The 14,612-nt window shown below is 40.6% G+C and overlaps 1 long non-coding RNA gene across 3 annotated transcripts in view; it reads right to left on the bottom strand.

Moving 5' to 3' along the window:
* LOC309634296 overlaps positions 1 to 14,612 on the bottom strand; it is a 514,820-nt gene that overhangs the window by 389,937 nt on the left and 110,271 nt on the right. The gene's annotated exons all lie outside the window — the stretch shown is intronic.

Genomic DNA, 14,612 nt, shown 5'->3' with positions numbered 1-14,612 from the left:
CAAAAAGGAAGGTTTTCCCTGAGAAGCTGGGAATAGATCAAGAAAAGTGATTTCTTCATTTTGATTAGGGAGGCTGCATTAGGGTCTGGCAGGGTCGAGTGGTGGAGAGATTTTGTAGTCGAAGGACCCCTGCTTGAAACCCGACTCAGGCAATTGCCAACAGTACCCTTGGGCAAGTCCTTTTACCCCTTTGAATCTCAGTGTCGCCCTCCATAAAATGGGGATAATGCCTTCGTAATTGTAAAAATTGGGATGCTATTTGTGAACGTGCTTTAACTGCTTAGCACGTTGCAAATTCGAGGTGTTATTAGACAGCAGAAGATCTGGTTTCCATACCCTCCCAGATTCTCTGCTTCTAACATTTACTGGCTGGGTTGTTTTAACCAATCTCTTATCCTATCTGAGGCTCAGTAAAAATATTGTGAAAAAGGAAGTTACCACAGAGCACAGGGCTGTTGTGAGAATCAAGTGAGACTAAACATCAGGAAGTACTTTGACAACTGTAAAATGCTAGACAAATATTAGTTGTTAATATTATTAAGCAACAGCCTAAAGGCCTGTGCTCTGGTGCCAACTTCACATGTGTCTTCACCCTCGGCGCTTTCTCAGTTGAATTTATCACGTTCTCCTACAAGCTGTCTTTCCCCCTGACAATTATTTAATTCCTTTCTCAATAACCAAGTTCCCTGAGTGGAGCCCCAGAATCCATGGGGAAAATAAATCTATTCCTGTCTTTGGGGAACTTGTACTAGGCAACACAGAGAATAAATAACCAAGATAGTGGGAGGAAGATAAAGTGAAAGGGAAAGAATATGGTTGTTGAAAGGGAAGATTTGTTTCTGACGCCCAGTACTGGCTGAGTGATCCTGGGTGAGTCTCTTGGCTTCCCTGAGCTTTAGCTTCTTTTTCTGTAAAACGGGTCTGATAATAATAATAATAATAATACCTGCCCCATGCACTTGTAGTGAGGATTAAATGAGATACTGCCTACTCACAATGCTGTATAAATGCTGCTGTTATTTTAAAGGAAATGTTAATTGATGCCACTTACTGAGCATTTTCTCTGCCAGGCTGTGGGCTAAACCTCTTAAATATATCGTTACAATTAATCCTTACAACAACTTCTAAATTAGGTGTTATAATCCCTATTATAGAAATAAGGAAATTGAAGGACAAAGAGGCAAATTACTTGGCCCAATTCTAAACAAGAATTTCTGGAACAACCTCAGATCCATGATGCTAGTTAGTCCTCTTGATGGGTGGAGAATTATAGGGAGAATGGAATGATAGGAAAAGGAGGAAAGAAGAACCTTGGAATGTGGGAGAGCAGCAGTCTCTGTCTCAGAGCTACTTTCTCATGGAAACTGCCTGGTACCTTGCCTTCAAATTCCTCTAGCTACTACTCAATGAATACCCAATATGTGCAAGGCCCAGTGGAGAGCACTTAAATGTGTTATTGCATCGTCTCACACTGTGAGATGGGTATTATCTCCATTTTACAGTTGACAAGACTCAGGAAGGTAGGAAAGTAAGTTGTGGAGGAAATTCTGGAGCCCAGGTTTGTCTGATTTCAAACAAAGCCCCATGTTCTTTCCACTACCCATTTGATTTCTTTCTATACACTGATATCGGCAATAATACAACTTCTCAGGATTCACTTATTAGCCTAAGAGTGGACTTCCAGGCTGCTTTCTGCTCATGGTAGACTTACAATACATGTTTTCTTACTTGGCGTCCCACAGAAGCAGATCCTGAGACAAGGATTTGTGTGCAAGTAGGTTATTTGAGAGTGATCCCAGGAAACACCAGTAGGGGTGGGGAGACATGAGATAGTCACTGAAGGGTTTATTGCCAAACAAGGAGTTTGATTCCATTGGAAACAATGGGGATGTGGTGGAAGATACACTTCAGATATTGCTCTCCTTTGAGTGAGGGAATTGGGATATTTACACACAAACTCCTGTCTGGCATTAATGTTTTGGTACTTCTGCTCTGCTGTACAGCAGAGCAGCCCAAGACACACACACACACACACACACACACACACACACACACACACACACCACAGAAAAGAAGAAAACAAAACAAAATACCTCCCAAGCAAAAGATGCAGATGCTTGAAGTCACAACATCACTGAGTAAATAAATGAACCAAGACCAAGTGAATGATATGTTGGTGGTGAGGTGTAGGAATGGGGTGTCAGGGGTAGGCAGGCTGCATAAAGGAAAGACAAAGGGTAAGGAAAGGTCAAAAAAATTTACCCAAGTACTGGCTTGAGGATTTGTCAGGCTCTAATCCTTGTCACATGATGTCATGTACATCAAGAGACCTGAGGCAGACTAGATTATTGTTCCAACTTTTCATTACCTAGCCAGTAACGGGATTATAAATCTCCACCCTTTGCCATGTAACTTGTCAGTGTCTCCTGCTTTGGGTGGGGTATACCTCCTTACGCTTTGACTCTGGGCTTAACCACGTGACTAGGCTTGGCAAACGGGATGGTAGCAGACACGACACAAGCAAAGACTTGAAACAGGGTTGCTTATTTGGGTTTGCCAGAGCTATCATGCTGGTTGCAAAAGAAAGATGAGCTACCCCAACCAAGCCCAGCCTAGATCAGCTAACCCCAGCCAGTCACAGACACATGAGTGAACCCAGGTCAAACACCTAACTGAGCCCAGCCTAGAACTGAGTTGACCCACAGACACATGAGCTTAAAAAAATGCTAATTGTTGTATAGTGCTGAAATCTTTCTGATTATTAAATGCTCTGAAGCCAAAGATAATGGATACAAAGATTGTATTTCTTTCTTCTGTACTAGCACCAAACATTCATTCAAGAAATTTAGTTCATCCAACATTTTATAAGTGGCTGCCTTGGGTCACCATCTGAAATTATTTATTTGTTTACTACTCATTTATCATCCCTTCACTGAACTGTGAGTTTCAAGAAGTCAGGAACTTTGTCTTGTTCACCCATATATCCCAAGTACCTAGCACAGTGTTTGTCATAGAGTGGTTGCTTAATAAATATTTATTGACTGAATTAATATCAGCTATTATACTATATACTGTATACCTTCAAAATGACATTCTTCTAACACAATTTATTAGAGAAGACAATGTATCCACACAACTGTAATTGAGTCCTCTGATCATTATATCATGGAAGCATAGAAGAGCAAATAATCAATTCTAAGAGGAGAAATAATGGAAGACTTTGCTAAAACAATGGCATTGGAGTCACTATTTGTTGACTCAGGGTGAGTAGCGATTTTCCTGATGGAGATGAGAAAAGAAGGCATTCCAATCAGAAGGGGCAGCATGAACAAAGGTATAGAGGTGTAAAAGAATACCCAGAGTGGCTGAAGCATAGCATGTGTGTATAGGGAAACAATGAGTGGGGCCCAACTACAAAAAACCATAAGTGACATACTACAAAAATTGCACTGTGTCCTCTAGGAAATGGGAACTGTGGAAGACTTTTAATCATAAAACTTCTATAAAACAAAAATAACGGACTTCCCTGGTGGTCTAGTGGTTAAGACTCCATGCTTCCACTGCAGGGGGCACGGGTCCGATCCCTGGTCGAGGAAGTTCCACATGCCTCGCAGTGTGGCCAAAAAAAAACTATTACTATAATAAAAAAATTAAAAAACTAAAAGGAAAGGACAGAAGAGAAAAGTAAAAGGATAATAGTATGAGGTACAAGACAATTAGCTGAGATTAAAGCAGGAGCCAGGCAAAATTAGAAAGTAATAACAGAAATGATATCTCTATTAGAAAAAGAATTGACACTGAAAAACCAAGACACACATATGAAGGGAAACCTGAGGTCCCTAAGAACTCAAAGGAGAAGAGCAAAATGTTCTAACTTATTAGGGAAATAAAAAACAGAAGAAAATAACAATGTAATCTAGGAATATTGGATGCTTCCAGGAATCTTGAGTAAGAAAAAAATAATCAAAGACATAACTGAAGTAAACTTCCCAGAGCTAAAAAAAATTTTTGACTATTTTTTGAATATTTGGTCCAGCAAAATCAAGAAAAACAATCCTAAACCCAGATATCTGAAATTTTTTTGATTATATAGTTAATGGAGAAAGTCCTAAAACATCCAGGAGAAAAAAAAAGTAGTTATCTCTAATGGAACAAAATTCAAACTGGCCTCAGATTTTTACTCTGAAACACCAAAATGTCAGATGACAATAAAGCAATGTCTATAAAGATTTGAGGGGATATACTGTAATATGAGTATTTTTGAACCCAGGGAAACCATTCTTCATTTGAGATTCTTATGCTGTGTTGTGTGTAACTTAGGAAGTGACTCCTAATTGATCCCTTCCCACACATTTCTCTACCTCCAGTCTATCTTCCATACCCTTTGTATTGGTTCTGCTTCCTCCCTGAAAACCTTTCAGAGCTATGTGATTTTAAAAAATGTGATGATATGTTAATGACAGAATCTAGGTGGTGAGTATAGAAGTATTCAGTGTCAAATACTTTCAACTTTACTATATGTTTGGAATTTTTATTTTTATAATTAAAAAAAAGAAAAATATTTCAAATCATCCTAATTGTCTACTAGATAGAATCCAAATTGCCTGCAAAGAGACATGCAAACCTCCTCAATCTTCCCCAACCTACCTCTTCAGTAGCATCTTCTACCCATTATTCTCACCCCATTTCCCTCTTCCAGTCACCATGAACTCCAGCTGTTCTTGAAATGCACTCTTCTTTCATGACCTTCCATTTATACTCTTCCCTTGCCTGAAATTGCCCTCTCCAAGCTTTTCTACTTGTTTATTGCTATTCATTCTTGGAGACCAGAATAAACACTATATCTCCATGAAAAGCAGTTAATTGCTCCTCTTCTTCTCCCAGAACTTGGTTTACACTTGTCTTAGGGCACACATTCACCTTGTACCATATGTGTTTGTGTTCCTATCACTTCCCTCCAACATGAGTGGGCATCTTGAGAACGGTGACTGTGTCCTTCATCTCTGTCTCTAGCAAAAGCCAGAATCTTACAGAATACATGTCCATAAAGGACATGTGGTTTCTCTCCAGGGTACGTGGGGAGGGTGGGGGCCCAAAAGGAGAATTTTAACTGAGATAGCATTAAATTTGAATTTGTCCTGCAGCAGCTGGGCTTGAGAACAGACAAAGATGAATCTGACATCTCATACAAGTTAAGTTTTACAGTGATATGCAGTGAAAAATGAAAATGCAGGTCCCCTTGTTCAAAAATTATTAAGAATTTCACAATCATGACAGCATAGCATTAAACAAAGTGCAGGATCCTTTTGAGTATGGGTCCCTGTACACCTGTAAAGGTGACACGCCCATAAACCATTACCCTGTTTACTAAAGGATATCAACCTGATTGGGGTTTCCTGAGTCTCTACCAGTTTCCTTGAGTACAAGCAGTGGTTGTCTGCCTGTCCTTGGTGAGGTACAGACAGGGAGTAGAAACACCCAAGTGTGAGATCATCAAGTCTCTTATCTCTCCCTACGTCATTCTGAGACTTTATGTGGTTTCAAAAACTGTTGTTAGTAAGCCACATCTGAATCTGATGTCTGGGTCCTGAGTACAGATTCCTATTCTGCCTGCGGACTCACAGTGCTATATTGTCCATAAGTTATATTACAGTACTTGTATTGCAACAAGGTAATGATGACTAGTCTATGATCAGGCCTCACTATGTATCTCCTACTTGACAAGACTTAGGAAGAACTGAGCACAGTGTCTATGAGAAGATAAGACATTTTCGTACTAGTTGGTGTTCTCATTCAAGAATACAGAACACGCTATGTCTTTGCATTTATCCAAATATTCTTTATATTACTCCTATAATTTGTTATATAGTTCCTTCATGCTTTTTAAAATTGCTACTACTTGTATTGTTTTTGTTATACTTGTAAATTAGATATTTTTCTCTATCATATTGCCTAATATTTTGTCTGTTATATAGAGAAAATCTATTAATTTTATATATTTATTTCATATATAGATATTTTACTTAACTCATTACTTCTAGGAGTTTTTTATAGTTGACATTTTCAGGCTTTCTAGTAATATAAACATGTACAAATAGTGATGTCTTTGTGTCTTCCTTTGCAATAATCTTTTATTTCTGTTCAATGTCTTATTGTATGGCCCAGAACTTCCAGAAAAAAGTTATATAAATATATCTTGTTGCTGATTTTGGTGGCAATGAGCCTAATGTTTCATTATTAAGTATCATAGTGTTTATTTTTGAATAGTTCATTTTTGCCACATTGAAAAAAATTATTCTTAGTTTCTTAATATTTATATTTTTAAATCTAGAATAGCATGTTATTAAATGCCTTTTCACTATCTACTAAAATTATCATATAGCTCTTTGTTCTTTTACCTAGAGTTATGATGTATTATATTAATCAATTTCTTTCCATCCTGGAATTAATAAAAGAACGACCTTCATTTTCCCAGAATAAGCCATACTTAGTCATTATGAATGATTCTTTTGATGTATTATTGTATTCAGTTTGCTACCATTTCATTTAGGATTTTTGTATCAATTCATTAGTGAGAATGGCTACAGTTTTCTTTTGTCTACTGTAAGTATTACATTGCTCTAAAAATTTCACAAGATCTATTCATATTGTACATTGTTTATTTTAGGGAATTAAATGTAATATCATAGGAATTTCACCTCCATATTTTTACTTCTTTGATGAAAAAAACGAATCACTGCAAATTCCCTCCAAAGATGGAGTATTGCTTTGGATTAATTTTCTTAACAGAACGGGAGAATTTCAGGGGCTTCCATTTGTAAGCCTCTGTAAGTAAGGTAGTGGACAGTCCATAGGACTAATAACAAAGCTAGAAGACCAATCCTGTAAACCAAAGGAAGCTGGGTATACCAGACTATAGCCAGCGCCTTGCCATGGTCACTGACACTGCTATCATTGGACCCCAGGTGCCACTCCCAGCATTCCAGACTACTTATTCTAAACTGCCCCTGCTTCTTCGCGCCACTGATTCAGATTCAAAACTCTGGTATGGCTGCCTGTACAAGGCCCAGTTTCTGGGTCCAAGGAAGACAATTATATGTCCATTTCAGTTTATATTATGGGATGTGGGTCATGCCTCGTATGAGAACTCACACAAACATATGGAAGGAGTTTGGAGGATGTGCCTCCTCCCTTACAGCAAAAAATGCTTCCTATGCATTTCTATGCAATAGAAAATAATTTACATATCTGTCCATTTTAATTCTGAAATAACTCAGCACTAAAACCATCTGGTTCCAGAGCATTTTATCAATAATTCTATAAAACATCACCTATTCCTTTCATTATTATTAGTGTGTTGTAAGTGCTTGTATTTGGTATACCCAAAGATGAGTAAAACAAAGCCATTGCCCCAGGGAACTTACAGCCAATACTATGTGATTATAGTTCTCCTTGTACTCTAGCAACAAGCAGAATGCCTGCACACAACTGGCTCTTAGAAAGTTTTGTGAGAGAATGCTTTCCAAAATGTAAAATAAAATTTAAGAGATTCATTTAAAATATTGTTGTGTTTGTTTGGGGATTCTGATTTAGTGACTACATTAAGATTCTTCTAAAGAAATCAAACCCAGCAATTAGATAACTCGAATGGGCATTAAGGGTGATCCATGCATAGATAAATGAGACCACTAAATCTATGAATTATAAAGGAATTGGTGAAGCCAAGTGTAGGTATCAATGTCTTCCTCAAAAATGTGTAATTTGAATGTAACAGTGAGCCAAAAATAGTGAAAGTTAGCTACTGTTATACATAAAAGTACAATAAAAATTGCTAATCATTGTTCATGGGAGCCCCAGGAGGAATTTGGAAAACTGTAATAGTCAAAACTAAGCTAAACCATCTAATTTCACAAGCATAAGGAGTAACCACTGAAGGCAAGTCCATCCACCATTTGTCAGAGTAAACATGTTGAGATTTGGAACCTTCAAGAACTAAACCAGGGCTTCCCTGGTGGCGCAGTGGTTAGGAATCCTCCTGCCAATGCAGGAGACACGGGTTCATGCCCCGGTCCAGGAATATCCCACATGCCGCGGAGCAGCTAGACCCGTGAGCCACAACCACTGAGCCTGCGCATCTGGAGCTTGTGCTCCGCAACGGGAGAGGCTGCGACAGTGAGAGGCCCGCGCACCGCGATGAAGAGTGGCCCCCGCTCGCCGCAACTGGAGAAAGCCCTCGCACAGAAACGAAGACCCAACACAGCCAAAAATAAATAAATAAATTTATAAAAAAAAAAAAAACTAAACCATCCAATTCAGCCAATCCTTGAGATGAAAATTATAAATATTCTGGTAATCATAAGAATCCCTTTAGAAGTGAGCATATGTTTACAGAAGATATCATTATGGCCCTCTTTTCTTAACCAAGGATTCCTAACCCAGGCACCTGAATAAGGATGCAAGGCCAGAATTAGTCAGGAAGTGACCATTTCAGAAACCTCTCCCTAACTGTGGAGCATGGGAGTGTTTTCTTAAGGCTTTCTTTTACTGCTGCTTTTTAAACTTTTTTTTTCACTAACTGGTCCAGAAGGAAAATTACAAGATAGAATGAAAAAGAGATGAAAACTCCTAGCAAAATGATGATATGTCAGTCCTTTTAAAAGATGCTTGGAAGACTCTTTACAATGGCTCCTGTTGATTTTTGTGCAAATGTGCAAATCATTGCATTACTTTTCATCACACCAGAAAGTGTTTGCATTTTTACTTTCGTGGGGCAGGGGCAGATGAATTCCTGGAAAAGAAGCTGGCACCATGCCATCTCTCAGAAGTTGATGTGGGTGGGAATCCAGAATCTGGGCAGGAAGATGACTTACTATGTGTATTATGTTAGTGTTCACAAATAGCCCTTTTGACATCCGTTATCTTACCATAACCCTATAAGGTAAGGAATTAAGATCCCAATGTAACAAGTAAGAAAATTCAAAAAAAGTAAAGGACTTTCCAAACATCAGTTCAGTGTTACAAGATTTAACATCAACATTGATGCACCAAATTGATTTGGCTAATGTGATCACCCAGGCAGGTATCACCTTCCCCTATCTCTGCACTCTTTTGAAACTCCACGAATGACCAAACCTTCCCAGCTCAAAGACCACCCTTTAGTAAAAGGAAAAATAGCCACAGCTCCCACAGAAAACTCCAAACCAACTTTGGGAGTTCCCTGAATGTGGCCAGGAACTGTGACTTGCTTCTAACCCATAGAATAACTCAAAGGAGATGGGATGAGATTATATTACTTTATGAAAGACTCCACCTCGCCAGCCAGCTCACTCCAGCTCTCCTGCCGGCTTCAAAGAAATAAGCTGCTGTGCTGTGAATGGCCTATGGAAAGGGCCACTTGGCAGGGAACGGCAGGCGACCCCTAGGACCTTCGGGTGACCTCTAGCCAATAACCAGTGAGAAGCCAAGGCTTCCATAAACCACAAAGGAATGAATTCTGCCAACAATCTGAATGAGCTTGGAGGTGTCTTCTTCTCCAGCCAAGCATCCAGATGATAATATACCTTGGCAGGTACCTTGATGGCACCCTCTGAGACTCTGAGTAGAGCCCCCAACTCAGCCAGGCCTGGACGTCTGAGCTACAGAAACTATGAGATGATAAATGTGTACTGTTTTAAGCCATTAAGTTTAGATAACTAACACAAGTAGAGCTGGGTCTGAACCCAGGTTATCCTAACACAAACCTTTATTTCTTCAGTTGCACAAGTAAGAAAGAAGTTGTATAGCTAGAACAAGCTTATAAACTGTGAATTTAAGTGAGGCAGGGGCTCAGCAGCCCCAGTGAGGTGACCGTCCCTGCGCTGAGGCAGCAGCTACATCATTGACCATCTCTCCATGAGAATGAAAAAAACATGATGAACAGAATCTCATTCATCAACTCCTCCCTCTACCTACAGACACCCTGGCATCATGGAAAGAGCCATAATGCCCTAATTTTTATCACTTATTTTCTTATTTGGACGTATTTGGACATGTCACATCACCTCCCTCAGCCTACGTTTATCTCATCTTTAAACCAGGGGACATCATAACACATTCTGCAGGGACACAGAGGGATTTAGAGCTATAATACATACATGAAACCTATAATAATTAACAAGTGGAAGCTGTTACTATTGTATCATCTGGGTGACTTTCCCCATTTTACAGATGTAAAATCAGAAGGACTCATCCAAAGCCATACAGCTCTTATTAATCAGTGAAACTGAGAGAAGAGGCCAGGTTATCTGATTCTAATTCCAGAGCTTTTCCTACTGCATGTCCCTTCTAATTTTTAAAAAACGTTCAAAACACAATTTAATTTATGCTAATTTGAAAAATAAATATATTCCATTCAGCTCCTTGAGGAAAAGGGCTGTTGTGTAATGAAAAGAAATATCTGAGCTGTCTCAAATCCTTTGTGGAATAGATCGGGATAGAAATGCATTTCCAGAGAAGACAGGAATCCTTGGTTTAACTAATTACACCTAAAATAACTGCCACAATTATGCAGTTCCTTAGCATCAAGTTTCTGGGTTTTGGCAGAGGCAGCTGAGTTTCCCTTGAACTTTTCCATCCTAGTTACAAAACAGTATTAATTGAATCACTATGACCGAGTTCCTCTTGCAACTCTGGGGAAGACCAGAGACACGCGTAGACACGCAATACATCTGTAACTGAGTATTAAGGCTTTATCCACAAATCACCAAGGGACCACCAAGTCTCACTGACTGGCAAGAGTCAACACATTCTAATCTAACAAAAACAACAACAACAAAATCTGCTCTTCTGAAATTAGCACAACCGCAGACTTGTTCGCCAAAATGAAATCTGTCTCTTGAATTCAGCACCACAGTCCTCTCTTTTTTCTAGCCTGTCCAGAGCACACAAGCAGGTGAGAGGTTCTGATATCTCTATGTTGCCTAAGGAAGTCAAGCAAAGCATCAGATAGGGATTCGGCCTGGACCTCCTTTCATGTCCCATACACCCCTGGGAGCCCAGGATTCAAATGTACATTTTGCTATTCCAAGATATAAACTATATGAGTCCATGGAGAAAACTGGATTGATTACAAAACACACAGGTTCTATTGAAGTGCTGCCATTTTGAATCACAGAGCTAGAGAAGTTTGCTGAAGGCACTTATGGACCAGGTCAACCACAGGTCCACAGGCATTTCTATTTACCACCTTAAGAAGGAAGGGCGGGCTTCCCTGGTGGCACAGTGGTTAAGAATCCGCCTGCCAATGCAGGGGACACGGGTTCAATCCCTGGTCCGGGAAGATCCCACATGCCATGGAGCAACTAAGCCCCGTGCGTCACAACTACTGAACCTGTGCTCTAGAGCCCGCGAGCCACAACTACTGAGTCCACGTGCCGCAACTACTGAAGCCCACGCACCTAGAGCCCGTGCTCCGCAACAAGAGAAGCCACAGCAATGAGAAGCCCACACACCACAACGAAGAGGAGCCCCCACTCACCGCAACTAGAGAAAGCCCGCGTGCAGCAACGAAGACCCAACGCAGCCAAAAATAAATAAATAAATAAATAAATAAATAAATAAATAAATAAATAAATAAATTATTAAAAAAAAAAAAAGAAGGAAGGGCAAGAAGGGAAGAGCTATCAAACCAGGGAGAAACAGAGGTGATGTTTAACGACAAGCTAAAAGCATTTCAAGGTTTAAAGTAATCTGGAAATAGGAAACCAGCCCATTAAATTATAAACATTAGATGAAACACTAAGAAAAAATATCCACAAATATTAACTAAGATAATACCTTAATTAGCAGTAAATTGCATTATTAGAAAATATTCCCAGTAGAGAAATGGTAAGGGAAACCATCAGATCTCCTAGGAAAGCTTACACAGAACTGGAGACAGAGGAAAAGAAAAGGAAAAAGAGATATGGAACAATTATGCAGCATCTGTTTCTTACACATCAGCGGGGGGCACTTTTCCCTAAATCAGTTGAACAGTCAGTGATGTGAAAGATGAGAACTCGTTAGGCAGCCTGCAGACAGCACCTGAAATGGTTTGTCAAACAGTCGTGCCTCTGAAAATCAACAAGGAACCAGGAGGGGAAGCTTCTTTTACAGCGGGAAAGGCAAAAGCAATCTAGAGCCAGAGACAGGCTACTGGGCTTTCAACAGGCTCATTACGCTCAGCTCTGCCTAAAAATGACAAAGACACAGAATGCCAGAGTGGGAAACGAAACTTAAGGCGGCAACAAGGAAGGAAATATTTACTGGATATTTATCACAAATATTGAATATTTATTAATACAGATATTTACTGAATGCCTACTAAGTGCCCCGTACTGAATATCATCTCTTTTTCCTTCCCAGCAGTCCAAGAAGGTGGTGTTCATTCCACATTTAGAGATAATAAAACTAAGGCTCACAAAGGAGAATTTGCTCAAAGTCACATGGGACCGGATTCAAAGGCAGATATGTCCAACTTTATAACCAGATCTCTTGAACAGAGCAAGGCTGCTTTCTAGAGAGTATAAAACTTTAAGACTAATGTCCATTAATGAAAGAGCTTGAGAAAGAGTTTTCAGGAGATCAGCAAGGACAATAATTGTAGACCTGTGAATTAAGAGCTGATTGTGGATTCAGTTTATGCTTCTCACAAGTCAGGAAGCCTGGAGGATCCACAGCCCAACTGAGACAGGCTGGGACCCGGGACCCTTTGCTGCAGTGCTGCAATGCTTTTCCCTTGGACACACCTCTCCTTGAGCAACAAAATAGAAAGAAACTGTATGGGACTAAAAATAACTGTGTGCGTGCACAGGTGGGGCAAATTCTGGACCCAAAAGATACAAAGAGACCAAAAAAACCCAACTGCCGCTTTTGAAGAGCCTGCAGCAAAAACAGGGTGTCAGGAGCAAAAGCAGGGTACTGCGCATGCCCCCTGCACACAACACCACCTAAGGGGTGGGCAAAACACCTAAGCCACCCCTCTGGCCCGACCCCTGGACACACCCCTACCCTCGCCCCATATAAGGCATAATCTTGCCCCCCTCAGGGAGCGAGCAAGCAAGGGAACCTATTGTCTGTTCTTGCTCCCCGCTGCTGCAACAGGGGCCCCAATAAAGCCTTGCCTGAATTTCTTGTCTGGCCTCTGGTCAATTTCTACTGATTGGGGAAGGCCAAGAACCCTGGTCAGTAACACAACCAGGAGGGAAGGGAGAAAAGTAAGCCTTTGTGGGCAGTATCTTTCTGTGTCTTCCTTTCTCTGCAGTAGGAACCTTGCTGATGCACTGGTGGATCCAAATATTCTTCAGTAGGTCGTCTCCATGCTTCCAAGTATCCCTGCTTACAAGGACAACACTACAGACATCCTTCAGGCCAGGAGCCCAGTTCCTCAGACTGTGTGAATTGCCTGCTAGAGGGATTTCGGACTCTCTCTCCTCTTTGCCTAGAAAAGGCTGAAAGTAAGTAATACTGTTTGAACAAGGTAACTCTCAGATGCCCTTTTGACCCTGATTTTATAATTCAACATCCAGTCAGGAAGAGGGCTTTTATTTAACACATATTTAATGAGCCCCTACTATTTGCTGAGAGTTAAGTTTCTTTCACTCATCCATTGGAACTCAGTGTCAGAGAAACCCACGGAGCCCCTCAGGTCATCTTACCCAACTCCCACTGGGAAAAGAAGCCCACCCTTGAACTCAAGTCAACAGATTTTTCCTACAGTCAAATGTCATGGAAGATTCCAAGAAGCAAGAAGGCATGGCTTATTCTCCAGGAGACTTACGAGGCTGCAGCATGTAAATGCAGGACCACTTGCACATTTGCGAAAGAAGCCCTATCAGCTCAGTTTCTGCCTTCCCTAGCATTTCCACTATCAGCACCTCCACTGATGCAATGGCTTCCCTGGGGTTCCAGGACAACAAGGAGAAGAGCAAAGACCAGTCTGGTTCATGGACTCTTCAGAATTCTTATTGGTTTCATTATCCTCTTCAGCCTGAATGCAGCAGGTCGTGTCTGCCCTCCCATCTGGTTGCAAGGAGCAGCTGTAGCAAAGGTTTACAGAAGTTAAAACCCCCTCCCCACCACACTGCACCGTGAGGACAAAATTTTTCCCTTATCCTCCTTCAGCATCATAACAGTCATGCATGATAAAGGTACATTCTTAGGAGAAACAGGAAGAACACGGAGAGCCCTCTGCAGAGATGTCTGTCCTCAGTGGGACCCTCTAGGGATCTTAGCCTCTTTTAAATGGCATCCTTTCAAGACCCCCCCGAAAAGTCCCAAACTAAATTAAATTAGTAAATATATGCTAAGTGTTTAGAACTGTGCTTAGTCCATTGTAAACACTGTCAGTGTTTGTCATTATTATTACTCTTTTTTTTTTTCCTTCCCATCACAATCATTGCTCGTCACAGGCTATAAGAGGGGTTTCTGGCTTGGTTTCCCTCCTGAGCCCAGATCCTTGCCCGAAATCTCAGCCCATCTGACACGGTCCCAGACATGGCAAAGCTCTTGCTGGCTCCCTTTCCCAGTAAAGTTCAACTTGTTCTCTTTATTCTCAGCCCAGCATGGAGTTCTGCTATGAACCACACACAACACAC

The sequence above is a fragment of the Balaenoptera borealis genome, assembly GCF_965194805.1.
Source record: "Balaenoptera borealis genome assembly, chromosome: 8".
Classification (NCBI taxonomy): Eukaryota; Metazoa; Chordata; class Mammalia; order Artiodactyla; family Balaenopteridae; genus Balaenoptera; species Balaenoptera borealis.
The sequence above is the reverse complement of the archived record's forward strand: the minus strand, read 5'-3'. Positions and strand labels throughout refer to the sequence as shown.